We start from the raw sequence: 14,116 nt of genomic DNA, 5'->3' as shown, positions 1-14,116 counted from the left end.
ATGCCCTGAGCTGTGTTTTTCCTTTAGTTTTTCTAAGCTGTAGTTTCACTTTGTATTATTTCTATCGTCTTTAAGTTCACTGATTCTTTCCTCATCTTTGTCCAGGCTGCTCTTGAGGCTGCCAAAGAAATTTTTCTTCTCTAATGTAAAACAATTTTTTTGTTTGTTTCTAGCTTTTCTATTTTACTTTTTTAAAGTTTTCATCTCACTGTTGAAAATTTCCATCTTTTTATGTATGCTGGTCCATCTTTTATACTAGATCATTTAGCATACTTATTTTAGAATCGTTGATAATTTAAATGAGTGACTCAGTCCTGATTTTGCTGATTTCTTTTATCTCTTAACAAAGAGGTATTTTTTCTTGCTTTTGTGGATGCTTCATAGTTTGTGATTTAATGCTCGTTATCACGTATAGAGAGTAGGAGAGATTGAAGTGATTCTCTCCTGTCAGGTTGTTTGTGTCAGAGATTGAGTCAACCTAATCCTGAAATGAGCTGGGTTTGGAATTTGTGGCCATTATTACCTTCAGTGGGCTTCAAAGTTCTCAAGTGACTGGCTGGTGTTGCCTTGTGTTTTGAGTGTGGCGTGTGGTACTATAGAATTTTTCTCTGATGCTATATTACCCCCATCTTTCAACAGTCTTTGCACATCTGTTTGCAGAGAGATTTCATGTTACTGTCTTTCTCCCAGTGATAGATTATTGCTGCTTGTTACCCACAGCTGTACTTGTGGGACAGGGCAGGGTTCTCTTGTTCTGGTCCAAACTCAATCCTGATCAGGCCCTGCAGGACTCAGTGGTAGGACTTTCTTAGCTTTCCTGCTTTCTCTTCCCTGTGATGGTCAAACACTGTCATACATTTGTGATTGGTCTTGGGCAAGACCATCCTTTCCTCCCTTGTAGTAGTACATTTCTGTTGTTATTAGTGCAGGATCCCTGACCCAAGACTTTTCCTTCCCCCCTCCCCTACAGTAGCAGACGGTTGTTTTTTTGCCTCCATATTCTCATAGCTCCAGTGTACCTTTGCCTGTGTCTGAGAGCTTAAGAGTGTTTTCTTCCGGTCTGGATGAGGCGTTTGCTTCTGTTTGCTGAAGCAGTGGATTTTTGCCTGGATCCTGGTGTGAGAGAGTTTTCTGTTGTTCCCCCAACGGCTCTAGACTTTTGGTCTGTGTTGGGGACAGGTTGGGGAATCAGGCAAGGCTTCAGACCCGTACTTGTCACCTCATACACACTTGCATCAATGATGAGGGACTTTCTCTGGTTTCCTGTCCTACCTCTGATCTTTCTTGTGAGAATCTGGTTGAGGCATGAAGAAGAACTTGCAACTTGAGTGTAAACTCCCCTTGTGTTTAGGGTTTCCAGCCATGCCTAACTGATATAGTAGTTCATATTCGGTCACTTAGAATTTGTTAAAATCGTAACTGATTTTTCCCCTGCATACTTGTATGAGGGCCACTTCTTTTTCTGGGAACCTGCCAAAGGTAAAACAGTTTGTACAGTCTCTCCCTGGAGGAACTTTCTCTCTTTGGAATTGAATTACTTGGTTGCCTTCTGACTTCAATTCTTTATTAGATTCAAGAGAAGTTTTGATTTTATGTATCTGGCTTTTTCTCACACTCTTTTGTGGCTTTCTGCATTCTAAGTGGAAGTAGAACTACTTAAAGTTCTTGACAGAGTTTGCTATTTCAAACTGCTGCTTATTCTGATCCCCCTTGTTTTCTCTTGCCTTTATTTGTCTCTTGAGCACTTGGTCATTTAGGATTCAACCCAAGGGGCTATTTCTTCCATGAGTCTTTCTCTGATCTTACTAAGTAGTATGGAACATTTATTTGCTTCTACAGCTGTTTTGATTCTTGTATAACTATATTTCACTTTTGTAGACCCATTGAAACCCTCATTGAGGTTATTCAGCTTTCAGAATTTGAGGCCTTTCAACCTGAGAACTGTCCTTCTGCTTTCAAAGTTTATGGCTATTATAGTTGATAGATTTTAGATAGGATCATAAAGTAAACTTGAGATAAAAAGATAAAGAAATATACAAGAGAACTTATATTTATTAATGGAATAAAATTTTGTGAAATCACATCACATAGTTTCATGTGCTGTTTGGTTTGTTCAGTTGTTGTTCTTGAACTAAATTATTTTCAGAAATATGACGTAAATTTGTAGAATCTAATTTCTTAAAACTATGAGCTTAGTTATGCAAGCTAGTGTATGTTCACACAATGAAATAACATGGAAGCATATCCTAACATGGAAAATCTGCAGGATATAATGAGCGAAAAAGATAATGTACAAAATTAAATATTTTATGTAAGAAGGCAGGAATAATAAGACTGTATTTACAGTTAAGTGTATTTGCATAAAGAATTACTGGAAGCATATACATGTAAGAATGTATAATAAATATACATTTATTTATACACCACTTTAGTAAAAGTGCTGACATATAGTAAGCAAGGACAGCATGAAACCACATGTGGATGATAGAGAAATGAGACTTTTCAAATATGTTTCTTTTTACATCATTTTAAGTTTTTGATTCATGTGAATGTGGTATATATTCAGAAAAATTAAAGTTAGTAAACATAACTATATGAACCTTAAAAGATAATAGGAAGATTTGAAAAATCCATTGGAACTGATAAAAAAAAATGTTGGCCTGTGAAATAAAAATTGTGTGTGAGATACTTCTGTTTTTACATAAAGTAGATTTTAGAAATGAATAGGTAAATACAAAGCATGGAGAATTGCAAAGATCATGGTTTTATGAATCTGGCTTTAGATAGATAAATAAATAAAAAGGCTGGTTTTCTAACATGATGAGGGAGGTTTTGGGTCTAGACCCCATAAGGATGATCCCTCAGAGTACAAAGGAGCACTGTGTACAGACAGCAACTGTAACAGAAGCACACCACCCAGAGTGGACTGGGAGCCATTTCTTACTCATGAAGCCAGTGGCATCTCCTTGGAAACTGGTAAAATGTATCTAACTGTTGTCAAGAATAGAACATGAGAATACCAAAGAATATTCTTATCACAAATTAAAGCATAAAAAGAAACAATAATTACATTACAGAAATGGATAATAGCCCGGAAATCAACCTTGTTGTAGACAAATGAAATTTATAAGAAGAAATTTATAAATCAAAGAGAAGTTTACTTAATTACTTTAAGTTGTGAGGAAAACTGGCAATTTGAAATACAGGTCAGTTTAGAATTAAATCTCTTTCCATTCATCATTTGCAATGAAGTATTCAGAAACAGCCCACAGAAAGAGTATCTATCTGTTATTGTTGAAGGGGAAGAAATTTCTAAGCAAAGAAATAATAAGAGAGGTGAAAAATGCACTGATGGGTAAGTCTGGCCACCCAAAAATAGAAAATTTGTATTAAAAGCCAGCGGTAGACTGAGAAAAATGTTAAAACTAGATGAAAGAAATGGTGTTTTCACAATATAAATAACCTACACACATGGTTAAGGAAGACATAAAACCCCTTTCCCATTCTACCCCATGTGGGGCTGGAAGAGTGAGAGTTGCACGTTTGCCAACAGAGGCAGTGTGGTCATGGAAGAAGGATCTGATTAATGACATGGATGGCGTTCAGGGTCTGTCTGACTAACTTTGAAGACCTTAATGTTATAGCAGTATCAGTCCACATGGTTGTGTGTTTTCCATTAGCAGGTGGTTAAATTGACCCAGGATTAGGAATTTGAGAGTGGTGAAGTGGAAGAAAGAAACTAACATACTGGGTGGACTGATAGCCTGGGTGGTGAAACCCAGATTTTGAGACTGGTGACAACTGGAGAGATGAGTGTAGGTAGAGTGCATCTGAGGGGCTGAGTCTGGACCCTGGTTAGAAATGAAGGAGTGGAATATTCAATGACAGAGACAAGAAGAGGGTAGGACAGCTAGATGGCATGACTCTGAGGGAAGGGTTAGGATTGCTTATGAGTTAGGGTCTGGAAATGTCACTGTGGACAGAGATGATTCCTTTGACCTTATTAGTCTTTACTCCTGAGGGTTTGTTTCAAGAGGCGGATTTAGCCCAGTGGCTGAAACTAAGGTCAGTGATAAGGCTGAAGATATAGAGGTCATTTGTTTTACTATGTAAAAGGGGTTTCCAGAGGTCCCTGTGGAGAAGGTTGGAAGGAAGGACCGCAGTTGGGGAACACATGCAGTGGGTGAGAGAGCAAAGAGAACACCGAGGGCATGAAAACAGAGCGACGGCAGTCAGTCACAGTAGTTTATGCTTTGAATAAAGCCCAAGAGTGACAGGGGTGGGAGCCACAGGGAAAAGGAACTAGCAAGATTCCTGAGTTGATCTGTGGTGTAAAGATCATTCCTGGAGCCTGATCCACTGTGTCTTTGTGGTCTAAAGGGAGTATTAGTGAAAAGCTTAACCCTGGGTGGTAGAACCTAAAGCAGTTAGGCTTTAAATAATGAAAGCCAGTAGGGCTCACCTTTCTCAAGTATTCTCTGATGTCTGCAGAGTCCCGCTGTTAGGAGTTAAGTGTGAGGTAAAATGGGAAGATACAGCACTACCATGAATTTAGTAAGGTGGGCCATTTGTCATGTTCCCACTGCCAGTGACCTAGGAATGAATGATAGTCATCATATCAGGAGCTTCTTTGTCACGGAGGTATCTTCTGCTGGAAATCTGTTTCTTCCTACTGTTGCATTTTACCTGAAACTGGGTCCTGAGGCCGTCGCTGCTGGGGTGACTTCAGCAACTCTGATCTCTGATGAGTGAGTCAGAAGCTTAGGTCCCTTACCTCCTTAAATTATCCATATGAAGTCTAATTTGCGGCATACCTCCTTTGGGTATCTGAACCTTTTTAAAGCCAGTAACTAATTACCACTGATAACTTTATCTGTTTATTTATTTAATCTTTATTCATTATTTTCAGTTTTTCAAATCTGTGGTAGGGACAAGAATGGGAATTAGAATTTCTTGAAAAACTAAAGCATTTGAGTGAGAATCTTTGTATGCTTATAGGGAAACAATGATGTGTCACAGTATCTAAAATCTAATGTCTTTTCTACTTTAGATCCATCCATACTAATGGGATGTGACTGGAACCGACTCTGATGATAAAAATCACGGACCACCAGACAAGATCAGGCAGTAAGAATTTTTGCTTCCAAATGAAGACACCGACATTTATAACTTCTACTTACTCTAAGGTATTCAAGGTACAGCTTTACTTTGATTTAACTCCTTGGCAGTCAGTGTATAATGTTGATTGCTACCTATATAGATTTTATAAGTTTAAAAATTTCTATGTTAGAATGGTTAGCTTTTAGGGATGCATCCACTCCTCTCCCCACATTCCCCCAAATCTGAGATGAGATTCAGATTTTAAAAGGAGGTAATCTTTATAATTAGAAAAGCATGCCAATTATTAGAAATATACTGAGTGCAGGTTACGACTCAATATAGAAGAACTGGAATAAAATAAATGCCTAAAGTTTAGTTACTATTTTATTTATGTCATGACCCTCTGAGATGAACAATTGAATTCAGCATGTGCTTCCATGATACAGGAGACCTTGTCTTTTGGTTTGATTCAGAAACCTCTCTTTCCTATTCTCCTAAACTTACTGTGAAGGGTTTTCTATTCACAAAGAAGTGTCACTTATACTCCCCATAGACTCCCTTTAGGACCTTTGGGATCTGATGGGTTAGTTTCTCTTGGATCAGAAAAGCCAGATATGTAATTAAAGAGTCAAATGATACTTTCAAATCAGGGGGTGGCTGTCCACTTTAAAGACTACATAAGACAATTGAAAACAATCAAAGGAAACATAGTATCAACAGAAAACACAGTGCTCTCTATTTTTCTAAAATACCTATGAAATCAAAGAGGGTACAGTTAGTTTGGTGTTTATTTAAAAATAAAATATTTTCTTGTTAATTGTATGTTTCCAAATAGGCAGAAATTATGGAAAGATAATTATTTTCAGTGACAGAGTTGGTTGCTTCTCTGTATTTGCTAGGAGATAGAGTAGATGAAAAATCTAAGAAAAATGTATCACTTATTACTTGGATTTTAAATTTCATTTTGTTCTGTTTTGAAAGAAGAACTTGTAAAGCAGTAAATTCTAAAATATAAGAATCCATAATAGAACACCTAAGATTGCTTCAGTTAAAATAAGTGGATGGCTTTCTAAAAGGGGGTGGTGTAATTGAGCAGTTCTTATCAAAGAAAAATTACCTTGAATCAAATAGCAGATGAAAAAGAGGTTGTTTTGATGAGAAGTTTTACAAGTTCTCTGGCAGCGAGCAGATACATTGAACTTTTAGAAAACTTTTTGGTGTCACTTTGAATCAAATGGCAATGATGATTAAATATGTAATTTAACTTATTACCATAACCATTTCCCTTACTGTTTTTTAAGATTTTTTTTTTTGATGTGGCCATTTTTAAAAGTCTTTGATGAATTTGTTACAGTATCACTTCTGTTGTTTATGTTCTGGATTTTTGGCCAGGAGATATGTGGATCTTAGTTCCCTGACCAGGGATTGAACCCATACCCCCTGCACTGGAAAGTTAAGTGTTAACCAGTGGACTGCCAGGGAAGTCCCTAACTTATTTTTTAAAGATACCTTTCCTTCTTGCTTTCAATATAACAGCATTAGTTGAATTGTTAAGCTTTGTAGCGAATAATTCTAAATGTGTGGAAGGATATAGGTTATTCTATAATTTCATTATAAATGAAGTTGAAGACCTCTTTCACTCAGAATGTTTACTCTGGGGCTAGGGATGCTAAACACTGTCATCTAAAAACCATTTAGAAGCAATTATGAAATGAGCACTTAAAATCATAGTTTAGTATTCTTTTCTAAGTAATATAGTTAAGTTCTATATTCAGATGTCAACAAAAAGATTAGAGAATTGTAAATTGTGATCAATTGAATTTTGTAACTGATTGGTTGTGGTTGTTGGCTGTTCATGGTTCTGCTTGTGAAAGTGCCATATAACCAAATTAAGTTGCTTAAATCCTTAAATTAGGGATCTCTAATTCATTAGTTTTTTATATTGCCCCACTCATTTTCAGGCTTATACAGCGTGATACTCCTATTGATACTTGTCATTTCCCCTTTCAAAAATGAAGTAAAAATTTCACAAACTTGCACTCAGAAGTTTTATATAATACATTTTGAGAATATTTTCTTAAAGATTTTTCAAAAAAATTTTTGACAGGTTTTTGAGATTTTGAGATTGTGGGATTTTTTTTTTTTTTGTATTTTTAGTGTACAAAATAAAATCACTCAGGCATGATTTAAGGCCCTAGAACATTTGTAAGGCTATGTCTTGGATTATGCATGCACGTGTGTGTGTGTGTGTGTGTGTGTGTGTGTGCGCACACACGCTAAGTTGCTTCAGTTGTCTCCAACTCTTTACAACCCTGTGGGCTGTAGTCCTCCAGGTTCCTGTGTCCATGGGATTCTCCAGGCAAGAATCCTGGAGCGGGTTGCCATTTCCTCCTCCAGGGGATCCTCCCAACCTAGGGATTGAACCCATGTTTGTTATGTCTCCTGCATTGGCAGCCAGGTTTTTTTTTTTTTTTTTAAACCACTAGTGTCACCTGGGAAGCCCATCTTGGATTATAGTTTACATTAAATTAAAATAATGCCTTTTAAAAATACTTTGTTTGGACTCACAAAAACATTTCAACAGGTATATTGAGGAAATAGGTATTCCCTTGCCACAATTTTCTCTGTGGTGGGATGGAAAGAGCACAAGCATTGGCTCTTCGACTTCATGCCACCCTGAGGAACTGAATTAATATTTCTGTCTTAGTTTCCTTTTCTGTATTAGTTACTTTTTAGACTTGTGATGAAAATGAAACAAATGTATAAAATTTTATAAAATAATGCTTTTCAGTGTTATACGAGTGCACGTTGTTGCTCAAGACAGAGAAGACCACACTGCTGAAGTATCATTCACAGTTATCCTCCTAGCCAAAAACAGGTCAGCTCACACTACTATTGAGAAGCTTGTCAAACCAGTTTCAAACTTAATGACAAATATTATGCTTGGAGAGAAAGTAAAACGAGCTTTTGGCAAAAATCCCTTATCAAAGGCATACCATCTGGAAAAGCAATTACTGTCATGTGCATGCTAGTAGAATGTTTTGTTTTTCAGTTGGATGAAAGCACTGATGTGCTGAGGACATACCAGCACTTCGTAGAGATGTGTTTCTGTGTAGTCACTGGGAAATTTACACCAGCAGAAGAGCTTTTTGTTGTGTTGTTTTTGTTGTTGTTGGTGGTGGTGGTGGTGGTAGTGATTGGTTGAGTTTTTTTTAAGCCGTTGTTGCCTGGAAAAGTTGCACTGGTTCCTCTGATCAAACCCCAACAACTGAGCTATAGGAGAGGGTACACTTGGCCTGTGAATAAAAGACATTGCACCAAGGTATAAATTTATATCCTTTTTTTCAGAGAGGAAAATTGGCATTTAGTTATATGATTTCTGGTTGTGATTTAATGTTGGGAAAAAAACAGTAAAAATTGTGGATGTAAGTAATTTTTGGCCACTGACACTGTGTTTTTTTAGGATTTTGGTGAAGAAATGGTCAGCAAGTGTAGGATTCTGCTTTTCCACAGTGATGTATTTGACGTACTGTGTACTATGACAGGGCTTTACATGTTTATTAGTTTGTTTTTTAGTAAGATAAGATGAATGTTTCTTTACTACGTATAATGCCATTTCTGTGATTTCAAGGAGGCATAAACATACATTTACTTTTTGAAATAGAACTTAAAACTTTCATATTCACATATCATGAGTTTCAATGTAAAGGATGAAGCATAAGGATTTTATAAAGTTTGAATTATAATAACAGAATAATCCTCTAGGAGCTTGACCATTTTCCCATACTTGATGATTTTACTAATTTATCAAAGAAATGAATTTTTATTATACATGTTTAAAAACCATATCTGAATTTTGAAATAGAACATGAAGACATACTTTGCAGAGCTAAAATGCCAGCAGAGAATATATTAGGACTCTTTTGCTTCAGTCTGTCGAACTGAAGCACTTGACGTCTTAATTTTGAGTCAGATATGCTTTTTGGTGGGGGCAATCAATGGAATCCTGAAAGTAGACCTGAGCAGGAAATGTTTCTATGATTTCTGGGTCCATATGCAATCATAATATCCAGAATATACAGCACAATTGATTTATAATGAAAAATTAAGATTTATTTATTCATTTATCTTACTGCGGTGGGTCTTAGTTGTGTTCTTAGCATTCGAGTTCTAGTTCCCTGACCAGCGTTTGATCTCGGGCCGCTGGCATTGGGAGCACAGAGTTTAGTCACTGGACCACCAAGGAAGTCTCAGGAATTAGGTGTTTTTAATGTCGTAGAAATAAAGAATAAGCACGGAGCTAGTTGAAAGGGAAAACAAAGTATGGCTAAAGCTGCTTCAGACTGGGGTCGTTGAACATCTTGCAAGGAAGTTACCAAACAGTAATAGGGTATGACAGAACAATGAAGGTGCTTAATTGAATGGGCTCTGTCTGACCAAAGATGAGACAGTTTGAGCATTAGTATGTAAAATTGTAACATAATCACATCAAATATGTTTAAACTCATGAGTTCATGGTGATATTTTAAAAACTCGTTTGTTTTCTTTGGAGTATGCTAAGAAACCAACTATACTTGAAGATAACCAACTAGTTGAAGAGAGGAAGTTTCTTTTCTCAGTACTAGTATTCTGTTTACAGTTAAGAGATGATAAATAGAACATCACCATTTCTTAATGAGTTCTGGACTTAAGCAAAGATCATCAGTGGCTGCTAACATCACAAGAATAAAGACAGTTAGACATTAGTTTTCTCTTAATGAAAGTTTGTGATCCTACCTATGAAGTATCCTTGCCAAAAAAATTAAATTTAAATCTGAATCTGATCAAGCCTCTAGCTCCAACTATTGATTTACAGGAAGACAGGGAAACAGTGAAATGATACCATGGAGATGGAGTCAACAGGATCTAGGCTGTGGGGAAATCCTCGGGACATCAACTTTTTTTTTTTTTTAAAACAAATTGTGAGGAACAAAAAAAAAAGGAAGAAAACTGAAATTAATAGTGATGTTTGGACTTTCTTTGGGTCCAGATTTTAATAAGTAAATGTAAAATAATCAGGGAAATTTGAACACTGAATATTTTAATTAAATTATTAATTTTTAGATATGCTGGATAATAGCATGTAGTCATGTTGAAAAAGAGTCATTATCTTTTAGAGGTACATATTGAAATGTTGATGGATGCAAGGATATGTCTGAGATCTGCTTTGTTATTATCTGGAGTAGAGAGGAGGCTGTGGGTGGGGACGAATCAAGATTGGCCATGAGCTGATCGTTGCTTATACTAGGCACTTGTGGTGTTGGAGGGTGGTGGTGGTATAATTCTTGATATTATTCTCTACGTTTTTTGGAAGATTTCCTATAAGAGAAAGGTCCAGAAATGTACATTTTCGTTTTGTTGGCTTATAAGAATGCAACTGAACTATGTGTATTTAGCAACCTGCCAAATTTTTAGAGCTGTTTAGGTTTTCTATATATAGAATCACATTGTCTACAAAGGACAGTTTTACAGTATAGTGCTTAGTGTTTACCAAGCTCTATGTTAAGCACTTGCACATATTAATCCGTTAGGTTCTTATAAAAGCCCCAGTGAAGCAGACATTAACTTGCCCAAGATTGCCTAGCTGGTATGTGGTACACCTGGGATTTGAACCCAGGCATTCTAGCCCTAGAGTCTGTACTTTCCTAGTTCTTATGTCTCTCCTTATAGGTTTTATTTTTAATCCCTCCACTCCAGTCCTTGTACTGTTTGTTTCTTTTGTTTCACTGTGCTGCCTAGAATTTAAACTTTTAAATAGCAGTTTTCATTTGAATTTTGAATTTGGAAGTTGTCTTAATATTTAGTGACTCCAGAGTCAAGTTTATTCCTGTATAAATACATGGTAGTCACTAAAAGACTAAGAATTGACTTAGCATGTAGCCAGAAGCCAAAGAGTGAAGTGTATCACTGTTTACAGTTGCCAAGATGTGAAAGCAACCTAAATGTCCATCCATAGGTGAATGGATAAAGATGTGGTACATACATGCAATGGAATACTACTCAGACATAAAAAGAATGAAATCGTATTTGCAGTAACATGGATGTAACTAGAGATTATCATACTGAGTGAAATAAGTCAGACAAAGACAAATGTCATATGATGCCACTTATATGTGGAATCTAAAAAAATGATATAAATCAGCTTATTTAAAAAACAGAAATAGACTCACAGACATAGAAAATAAACTTATGGTTACCAAAGAGGAAAGCCAGTTGTTGGGGAGAAATTAGGAATTTGGGATTAACAGATACACATGACTCTATATAAAACACACATATATTTTTTATATTCAGAATACATATAAGATATATATATATATATGTATTTCTGAATCACTTTGCTGTACACCTGAAACTAACACAACATTGTAAATCAATTATATTCAATTTAAAAAAAGGAACAAAGTATATAGTAACAGCTTCTAGTCTTTTTTCACAATTACTTTTATCTCTTGATCAGTAAGCAGCCTATTCATGGTTCATTTTACTTTGAATTGCTTGTTGATTCTATTGGTTTGATTTCCTGAATTTCTTTGTGACTCTCTGATAAAATTACTTCTTTCTTCTCCCAACCTCCATACCTGTTATACAGTTACTTCTCTCATTGGACTTCACATAGGTTAAATGAGATAAAATTAGGCAAAGCATTTATTAGCACATGTTTAAGAGAAAACTGCTTCATAATTTTGTTTAAAAATTGTTATTTCTTTAATTAATTTTTTAAATGGGGAGAAGTGAATATGGTTTAGTTAGTTTTTTTTCCAGTGGTCATATATGGATATGAGAGTTGGACTGTGAAGAAAGCTGAGCACCGAAGAATTGATGCTTTTGAACTGTGGTATTGGAGAAGACTCCTGAGAGTCTCATGGACTGCAGGGAGATCCAACCAGTCCATTCTAAAGGAGATCAGTCCTGTGTGTTCTTTGGAAGGAATGATGCTAAAGCTGAAACTCCAGTACTTTGGCCACCTCATGCAAAGAGTTGACTCATTGGAAAAGACTCTGATGCTGGGAGGGGTTGGGGGCAGGAGGAAAAGAGGACGACAGAGGATGAGATGGCTGGATGGCATCACTGACTCGATGGACATGGGTTTGAGTGAACTCCGGGAGTTAGTGATGGACAGGGAGGCCTGGCGTGCTGCGATTCATGGAGTCGCAAAGAGTCGGACATGACTGAGCGACTGAACTGAGGCCTGGCACATGTGGGAAAAACTATTGATAATGTGCTGTGGTGGTTTAATGAGTAATCTCTGTGTTCTCTGTAAGACACTTTCTTATAATACTCTGAGTTTGAGAAAGATTACTGAGAGAGTTCGATACCAAAATAATATTTCTCTAATAGGGAATGAGGTGGTGGGAACAGTTTAGGGGAAAACGTACCTTGAGGAAGCTTTGGTTCGATGGGTCCCAAGCAACCTTATTTGAGCTAATTTAGAGTTGGTACTGTTGGAGTACTTTACTTAATAATGTCTCATGTATTATGAGATCTTTTCACTCTGCTTGGTGGGAATAAAAATCTCCCTACCCTTGTATGAGTTTCAGGAATTCTCTGACCTATCTGTTTTTCATGGGTCCTTTCCCCCGTCTCAGTAGTTTCCTGTCATAGATGGCCTGCCGAAGCCTTGAGGGGAGGCCTCTGCAGATCTCCGGAGTTCTGGGTGTGCAGGCCTCTTCTCTAGGCTGTAACACAGGTTCTGGCCGCCTTGGCCTCCCTGATCGTTGCCAGTCTCTTGTCTCCTCAGTCGTCTAAGACTGCCAGGCTCTGCTGACGTTCTCCCTCTCTACCCTGCATCCCGGAAACTGCTTCCAGGGTGTGAGAGGTGAAGCATCTGTAGGGCTCACCAATTTTTTCCCCCTTTTCACAGGTATCCCACCCCTGCTTTGACTGTTATCCAATATCTGAAAGCTATTCTTTATTTTATCCCAGTTTTCTGGTTGTATATCCAGAAGGATTAATCAGATCCCTGTTAGTCCATCATGGGTTTTTGTAGAAATACTTGATTTTCTTTTCCTTCTTTTCTCTGTGTTAAGATGTGGGCCTAAGTATAATAAAAGAAACCAAGAAACCATTGGCTTGAGCTGAGTGTTTCAGGTATTAGGCTTAACTAACTGTGTGCATCTTTAGAAATCTGTATGCAGGTCAGGAAGCAACAGTCAGAACTGGACATGGAATAACAGACTGGTTCCAAATAGGGAAAGGAGTACGTCAAGGCTGTATATTGTCACTGTACTTATTTAACTTATATGCAGAGTACATCATGAGAAACGCTGGACAGGATGCAGCACAAGCTGGAATCAAGATTGCCAGGAGAAATATCAGTAACCTCAGATATGCAGATGACACTGCCCTTATGGCAGAAAGTGGAGAAGAACTAAAAAGCCTCTTGATAAAAGTGAAAGAGGAGAGTGAAAAAGTTAGCTTAAAGCTCAACATTCAGAAAACGAAGATCATGGCATCCAGTCCCATCACCTCATGGCAAATAGATAGGGAAACAGTGGAAACAGTAGCAGAGTTTATTTTTGGGGACTCCCAAATCACTGCAGATGGTGATTGCAGCCATGAAATTTAAAGATGCTCCTTGGAAGAAAAGTTATGACCAACCTAGACAGCATATTAAAAGGCAGAGACATTACTTTGCCGACAAAAGTCCATCTAGTCAAAGCTATGGTTTATCCCGTAGTCATGTATGGATGTGAGATTTGGACTATAAAGAAAGCTGAGCACCTAAGAATTGATGCTTTTAAACTGTGGTGTTGGAAAAGACTCTTGAGAGTCCCTTGGACTGCAAGGAGATCCAACCAGCCCATTATCCAACCAGTCCATCCTTATGGAAATCAGTCCTGAATATTCATTGGAAGGACTGATGCTGAAGCTGAAACTCCAATACTTTGGCCACCTGATGCGAATAACTGACTCATTTGAAAAGACCCTGTTGCTGGGAAAGATTGAAGGCAGGAGGAGAAGGGGACAACAGTGG

General features: G+C 37.2%; 1 protein-coding gene across 6 annotated transcripts in view; it reads left to right on the top strand.

The window, feature by feature from the left end:
- Window positions 1-14,116, top strand: part of NCOA1 (nuclear receptor coactivator 1) — a 218,146-nt gene that overhangs the window by 45,712 nt on the left and 158,318 nt on the right. For 5 of the 6 annotated variants that reach the window (XM_018055561.1, XM_018055564.1, XM_013967828.2 and 2 more), the window contains exon 2: window positions 5,051-5,195. The gene's annotated coding sequence lies outside the window, so the exon portion shown is untranslated. The remainder of the gene's footprint in view (window positions 1-5,050; window positions 5,196-14,116) is intronic. The other variant, XM_018055562.1, reaches the window with a different exon arrangement.

Source organism: Capra hircus, chromosome 11 (assembly GCF_001704415.2).
Source record: "Capra hircus breed San Clemente chromosome 11, ASM170441v1, whole genome shotgun sequence".
Lineage (NCBI taxonomy): Eukaryota > Metazoa > Chordata > Mammalia > Artiodactyla > Bovidae > Capra > Capra hircus.
This window is presented reverse-complemented; position numbering and strand designations above follow the sequence as displayed.